Source organism: Thunnus thynnus, chromosome 6 (assembly GCF_963924715.1).
Source record: "Thunnus thynnus chromosome 6, fThuThy2.1, whole genome shotgun sequence".
Lineage (NCBI taxonomy): Eukaryota > Metazoa > Chordata > Actinopteri > Scombriformes > Scombridae > Thunnus > Thunnus thynnus.
In genome coordinates this window covers 5,045,402-5,053,445 of record NC_089522.1, presented here as the reverse complement: position 1 = coordinate 5,053,445, position 8,044 = coordinate 5,045,402, and the positions used below count along the sequence as shown (strand labels likewise).

At 40.9% G+C, this 8,044-nt stretch overlaps 1 long non-coding RNA gene across 1 annotated transcript; it reads right to left on the bottom strand.

Moving 5' to 3' along the window:
- Positions 1-4,307: 4,307 nt before the first annotated feature.
- Positions 4,308-7,810, bottom strand: LOC137184057 (uncharacterized). Its single transcript, XR_010928612.1, has 3 exons — positions 7,729-7,810; positions 4,603-7,561; positions 4,308-4,535 (listed from the first exon to the last, which is right to left on the bottom strand). It is a non-coding gene; the product is annotated as an uncharacterized lncRNA (long non-coding RNA).
- Between the last annotated feature and the right edge of the window lie 234 nt (positions 7,811-8,044).

Genomic DNA, 8,044 nt, shown 5'->3' with positions numbered 1-8,044 from the left:
TTTGTACATGAACATGTGGAGATGGTTGATGGTAACTGGCTCCTTTTGGAGAATCAGCAACCTGTTACTAATCATGAGGGAAACCTTGTTGCTGGGACTGTGTATAAATATATACTGTATATATATATATATATATATATATATATATATATATGTTCTTTAAAGTGCAACTTTAAAGGACATGAAATGACTCAGACTGTGCAATTAATTACATTATTGCACTTGAAAACTGAGCATTTTTACAATGATTTAGCCTGGGACTGTGCAATCTACTGTGCATGACATTTGAGGTTCCTATATATATGGTGCATTGATTGAGAAAAGACCTTGGTTGAACCAGTCTATTCTATACACAGCATATAGTTCAGTATCTTCTAATCTTTATAGTGTACTGCTTTCATACAAGAAAACAATGTCCACATTGTTTTCCAGTATTTATTTCAAAAATGGAATTGTTATTTTTTGTTTTCTTAGATGTTCCTGAAGCTGTCTCACCACCATCCACTATTACTTTTCATTTTGTCCAGCTGTGAGTACTGTAGCTCCCTCAATTTGTTTTGTGCATGGCATTGTGGGACAATAATATCCATCAACAGCCCACACAAAAATCACAATCGAAAATCAAGTTATATACTGAATAAGTGATCCAACTGTGGTGAATGATGAAGGAGCAGAATGCGCTGAATTAAACTTAGTGACCCTTGTGTCCACTCTACTGCTGTGTTTTTTAGAGATACATATTGTATGGTCTGAATATACGTTCATATTTCTATCTCCAGTGGATTCAAATGCATTTTACTTCTTTAGGGGAGATGTCAGTCAAGGACAGTCTATACAGGCCCACACACTCCTAAGTAGAGGTCTAATCAAGAAAAATAGGCAAAAAAAAAACATCTCTGTGTGTCATTAGGGGCTTTTAAACTGGGAGAAGCAAAAGAATTTAAAAATATATTGTTATGACCCGGCCTAGGAAAAACCCTGGCACAACATGAAAATGACACTCCCTCTTCCCAGCTCCCAAGAAACAGTAGCAACAAGGGATTTTGCAGCCCTTTAAATGTTTATTTCATAGTTGTGGTTTCAGGGTGAGTTAACAGCAAAACAACAAACAAAGGGGAACTAAAGCTAATCAACCTAAAATTACCTATTCAAACATAAAGAGACAAAAATACAAATCATAAACATCATCAACATAAACAGGAGAAAAGATATTAAACAAAAATGCTCCCCCACCAGAAATCCAATCCACCCCAACAGAAACTGGGCTGTTTAGATGTCAGAAGCCTCTGTTTGACACAAAGGTCATGCCTCCCCATTGGTTTACATTGTAAGGGTGATGTGGCACTGCAACTTTCGGGGCTTATAAAATCCAAACCGTTCAAGTTATTATAAAGTTTTTAACAACTTTATTTCAGCACAGTGTCATAAGTCATCTATTGAAGTTTGAAGCCGATACCATTAACACCCTTGGAGGAGATAGCGTTTGTTCAAGGGCCAAAATTGGGGCAAAGTCTTATTTTAAAAGGCTAATTGCGGACTTCCTGTTGGATTTAGGTTAGGGGTGTCAGTGTATGAATTGTAGGTCTTGATGAGACGAATAATTGAGTTTTGGTTTGATCTCTCTACGACATTCCTACGGGCTGTGGCGGCCATTTTAGTTACATAGGTGGCGCTAGAGAGCACATTTTGGCACTTTGAGGATTAATTTTGACATTTTATCAAATTTTTCACCAGACCTGATGTGCATGCCAAATTTGGTGAGTTATTGAGCATGTTTAGGGGGTCAAGTTTAGGGTTTAAGTGGCGTAATAATAAAGAAAAGGAAGAAGCAAACAAACAAACACATGAAAAACAATAGGGTCCTCACCCTTAGGCAAGGACTTCTGTTTTACAGTTTCAGTTTTACTGAGAGGTGCCGCACATAATGTTGTTTTATGACCTACAATGACAATAAAAATGTTTTTTATTTACACATTCAATCATTCAATTAAACATTCAAGCACCATCACTATTTCAGCATACATCATACCTTAGGCTCATCCAGTTGAGCCTATGAGGAAAGATAAATGACAACAGATGAATTAAATTAAAGCTGCAAGAAGCGTTGAACGGGCCCTCGCGCCTCTGCGAACATTGGGCTGCGGCGCAGTCGAGGAGCTTCTGTCACGAGCATGTAGATGTCTTCAGACCCAGGCTGTTTTCAGACAGTGCAAGAAGGAGATAAACATCACTTCCTTCGTCCACTATTTTGCCTGCTGCTGGGGCTGCTTTGCTGCAATTTCGTAGGGGGTGCTATTCAGCCAATTTACATCACTTATGGAATATTGTCATGTAGACATGTTCAGGCCGGGAGACTTATCAAACATGTAAAGTTTGGTGCCGACTGGAGCATGTACAATAAAGTTATAGCAACTGCCTCTGTCATGGTGACAAAGAAAGTAAAATAGTGGACAAAGGAAGTGATGTTTATCTCCTTCTTGCACTGTCTGAAAACAGCCTGGGTCTGAAGACATCTACATGCTCGTGACAGAAGCCCTTCGACTGCGCCGTGGCCCGACGCGCGCAGAGGCACGAGGGCCCGTTCAATACTTCTTGCAGCTTTAATTACATTTACATCTGCTTTTATGGTTTAATCAAGACGAAAAAGTAATTAAGTTGATTATTTATTGTTTATTGATTTAAGTACTGAGTATCTTGAGTTATAGATTAGCTTAGATTGTAACCTACCATACTCACCCACCATGTGTCCAGAGGCCTGTACTACGAAGCAAGTTCAACATACCCGGGATATCTTTTCATTATCTGGCTTCACTGAACCTAACATTGGCCATCCAGATAACCAGTACTGCGAAGCGGGTTATCAACTAGCTCTGTCAACCCACGGTTTTTCTATCCAGCTAAGAGCGCGTTCATGTGAAAGAGGCGGGGTTGTTAATTACTAGTGACATCATCAGAACCATGAATGAAGTAGTTCATATGAGATGAAACGGTGATACAAAGTACCCGCGGAAAACTTCTGTTTAAGAGATAGCAAAAAATAGTAAAAGTAGGCTACGGCTTAAAATACATGTAGGAATTATTATATATGACTTAAGTATAGAGTGAGTATTTTTTGCTATTTAGTTGGATGATGAAGAAACCATTCTGAATATGTCACATAAAAAAACAAACTTAAAAGTAATGTCAGACTGTTTCTGCTACTGAAGCATAGAGTGGAAAAATAGTTAATGACTGATGAGATCTATCTGACCCAAATGTTGCTTTTTAATCATGGAGCCAATTAATAGTGTGTGGATTATTTTTCTGATAAAAGACAATATTTCGTTTTTATTTCTAGTTATCATCACACAGTTGTCTTATGTTATTCTGAGCTGCAGTGATGGAATCAGAGTGTAAAATCATCCACACAGTCAGCTGTCACTGCGGGGATAAATAAACTTTGCACAATTAAAATGCAGCTAAAATCATTATTATGTGTTAAGAGTCGTAAACGGACGCTCCGTTCAACAAACTGAATTTCAGCATGACACTGATTTTGCATTAAATTCATGGAAAGGGGGAAGGCAGCAGTTAATTGTGCCCTGGTCCTGTTTTTCTTTTGGGGAAGTGCCTGGAAGTGCGGGAACGGTGGCCAAGGCACTTCCGAGTACTTCCCCATATGAAAACCAAGACAGCCGCAGTGAACTGCTGCCTTCCCCCCCAGTACTACTTACCAAATGCAGGGTCGCCATTAATTTACTGCAAAATCAACGGTGTCATGCTGAAATTTGTTTTGTTGGTGCTTTTATAAATACAGCATGACACTGTTTTCTACATTTACAGCAAAATACTGCCAAAAGAAGTGTAAATTAACGGTAAATTGTATATTACTGTTAGGTTGCACTTTTCACAAGTGGCATACTTACAGATTTTTAACTGTAAACTGCAAAATGTATGACATACTACTCGACACACTATTATGAGACTGACTATGAACAGTAAGGACTACAGTGAGTTGATGACGACGGGCCCCAGCTGTGCCCCCGAGAGCCTTGCAGGCTCTCAACGTCCCATCGAGCCCCCTGCGGGTCCCCAGCCCTGTCCCTGAGTGCCTTGTGATTTGAAATGTTGATGGGCAAGTAGTCAAATATGAGCAGACAAAGAGTGAAACTATAAGACAACTGTATGAAAAAATTTATCAGTGAACAAATATAAAATCAGTCAGTTATGTTCCATTGAAATGCATGAGGTTGACCTAAATTCATTAGGTGGGGAGATCACTAAAGATGAAGTAAACCAAGCAATTCTACAATTAAAAAAAAGCTTTTGAAGGGTAAGTTGTATTTTAATAGTGTTTTGGAGTCTGTTTATTTCTGTTTTGGTTTGGGGTGATCTGAACCTTATGAATTCTCCTCTCAGCTTTCTCTTGTGTCTTATGAGTTGGAGCAGGTGAAGGGGTAATGTCTGTGTCAGTGTTTTAGCAGGGTTTTGGGGTATTGTTTCCTCTCTGGCTTGGGTGAGAAGTTGATTTGACAGCACTGCTTGTTGGTCTAGACCTTGGGGGTGGTTATGAGGGTGGTGTTTTGCAGTTTTTCTTCTATGTGTGTTCTGTATATTTCCCACTCTGCAGTTTTGTAGTTGTACTTCTTCCTTGGAGTTGCTTGCAGATGAAAGGAGAATGTTGTGAGGACAGGTAAGTGGTCGCTGGAGAGATGATTTTTGGAGGAGAACTTATGCAGTTTTGAAGCCAGATCAGGGGAGCATATGATCAAGTCCAGAATGTCTGTGCTGCCTGTTTGGGGGGATGTATAGGTGGGTTCGTTTGTGTTGATGATTGACAGATTTGTGCTATTCAAGATCTGTTTTAGTGCTATGCCACTTTGATTTGTTTTTCTGCAGTGGAAGTCTACATGCTTTGCATTGAGATCTCCCATTATGAGGGAGTGGCTGGGGTTAGAGATAGCGTTAAACAGTGCAGCTGAAGGTTTTATTCCAGGGGGACAGTAAATGCTGGTGACTGTAATAGGGTGATGTGAATGGATTTTCATTTTGGTTGCACTGTATTCATTTCCTTGTAGTTCTTCTGATGAGAGACTGTAATCAATTTCACTGTATTCAATGTTTTTTTTCTGATCAAGATTGCTACTCCTCCTCCATGTCCTGTCTGCCGTTCTTTTCTTATGATGTTGTAGCCAGGGATCTGAATTTGTGATTTGGTTGATAACAGTGTTTCATTTATGGAAGCCACAGAGACATTCTTCTTGTTTAGCAGTTGGATTAGCTCCTCTTTGCTTCCCCTTATTCCTCTAATATTTATGTGTAGAAAGGTGGTGAGGGCCATTATGAAGAGTGTTAGAAGGAAAAAAAGAAAATTACTGGAAATAGACATCTGTTGTCATACAGAGAATGACACACACTTCATATATTGAAGTGTGTGTTTCCTGATGGTTTTGAGTACTTCCTCTATTTTCTTGTCGTCCATGGTGAGTTTTTTTAAGTCATCACGCAGATGAGTGAGGTGGGTGCCATCATTAGGGTGCAGGCTTGGGGGGTTAGTGGTAGTGGGTTTTCCGGCTGAGGGTTCGGCAGATGGTGTCTTTTTGTTTGATGCGGTCATGTATGAAAGGTAGACTGGACAGGTCTTGGAGGCAGCGGAGTGTTCGCCTGCACAGTTGGCACACTTGGCTTCTCGCTTTTCTTTTGTGCAGGTTTTGTGCTGGTGGTTTTCTCCACATCTCAGGCATACGACTGGGTTGGTGCAGTTGATTGAGATATGGTTGAATTGTTGGCATTTATAGCACTGTTTGGTGGTGGGTGGAGGTTGTGCCTTCTCTACTCTGTACTGAAAAAGGTCCATGTAAAAGCCCTCATGGAGAAGGCTAGCAGCTTGGTCTGGGTTGGTGAGCTGGATCTTGATGAAAGTGGTTGGCTGTTGAGTGGATTTGCTTGTAATTCTGTGTATTCTGGAGATGTAGATGTCTTGTTTGTCCAGTTCTTCTTTGACTTGTGTCTCTGTGATGTTTGTGTGAATACCTTTGATGACCAGCAGTTTTGTAGGGGTTTCAGATGGGGGCATAGAGCTGTGTTTGCATGCTAGCCTGCAAGTGAAGTGTGCTCCATTAAATGCTCCCTCGAGCCATGGTGAGAGCAGAGAGTTGAGGGAGGGAATGTCCTTGGGGAAGATGAGAATATTGCCATTCTAGTTCTAGAGGTGTGATGGGATCCATTCTTTCCAAGTTTTGGAGTGTTTTGGTGATGAAGCTGCGTACTGCTGGGGAGTTGGGGCTCTCTCTCACTTGTGTGGATTTTTGTGTTTTGGGATCTGGCACTTGTTTCTTTCTTTGTGTTCTTTCATTTGATCCAAAAGCTTCTGTCTAACCAAGAGACTGCCATATTTCTGCCATCCGGTTCTCGCGCAACGTGACTTCCTCCCATAGTCACGTCCGTGTCGCAGACCGACGTCATCACGTCAGGCCCCGTCGCCATCTTGTCACACACACGCACGCACGCTCGCACACACACACACACACACACACACACACACACACACACACACACACACATACATTCCCCTGCATGTGTCCAACCCTGTACATAGCTGTTGTGTTTTGTTTGGTATAATTAGATTTTAGAATTGTTGTTTATTTTATGAAGCATTTGTTAACTTTGTTAATTCTGCTAAATTTAATAAACGCTTTTATATCTTTAAAGAGAAGTTCTTCTGTCATTATTGTGTGTAATTGTGAAAAGTGGCTGATTGAAGGAGTCAGAGCTCGAATTAAACCCTTCTTTGTTCACCCTCGAATGTTGATATCTCTCAGATATTAACATTCTAGTTGAACTCCTTTTATGAGACTACCTTGTTTGGTTATTGGTCCCGGTTTCCGGGTGGTGCCCCGTATTTGTTAATTCATATAAATAATTCTATTAGTTGTCATAATTAGTTAATTATCCTTGATAATTGATAATAATTGCAGATAATCAACTGTGTTCCTCACAGATCCAACAGTTGGTGCCCGAATTATTGATTAAGGTTAACAATATCTTATTTTCATAATTCATAATTATCTATGAAAAAAGTTGCACAGTAAAGCTAAATCTAAAAGAGAATTTTAAATCAATTGACAGTTTGAACAGGTGTGGCCAGGCTTGGTTGTAAGCCCACTCACCACGTCAGGCCATGAGGCCATGAGTGGGTAAAAGATAGAGTGAGGGTTTGTGAGTGTGTGGGGCACCTTTCCAGCGTCCAGCCACAAGGGAAGGTGAGGGTGTGGGGCACCTAATTAGTGTCCTGCCACAAGAGAGTGTAAGGGTTTATACATGCGGAGTTTACTTTCAGGCCCTGCTGATCCCAACACGCTGTGAGGAAAACCTCCATGTCCTCCATCTTTTCAAACACAAACATGAAGGGGTCCTTAGCTTCAAGGTCCTCTCCCTCCAGCACCACCTTCAAGACCTTCTGCTGGTCCTCTTCCTCCAGACTCAGGAAGGTTGGCTCTTTCACCTCTCCTGCGAATACCCCTGGGTCGCTGTGGACCCACTGTACAGCCAGGTGGAGGTCCTTCATGATTTTGGGCTCCTCCTTTTAACAAAGAAAAATACCTGAGGTTGGGATTAACCTATAACATCAGCTGTTGGTATGCCATTACCATACATGAGTAACAACAACAGACGGACAAGTCAAAATATGCAGCAACAAAATGCTTGATGGAAAACTGAAGATGGCTATGAGGTGAGTGTTGGCCATACCTTCAGTGGGTTGCTGTGGGTAAGTCTGCATGGTAGCGTAAGAAGAGGCTCTAGTGTTTCGGCCAGCAGTGCCTTTGCCTCCTCTGTCCAAAAGACAAAGCGTTGACCATGCCTTTTGAATAATTAAAGTACAGTACTTTCAATGTAGTGTCATCATGAAGCGGACCAATGTTTTCCTATTAAAAAGTTATCCTACCCTTCAATGGAGAACCTCTCCATGAGCTGCACACACCACCACTTGTCGATAGACTGCATGTCACTCTGTAATACACATAAAGTTGGTGAATTGCAATGCAACTTTTTTGTTTACCTAAGT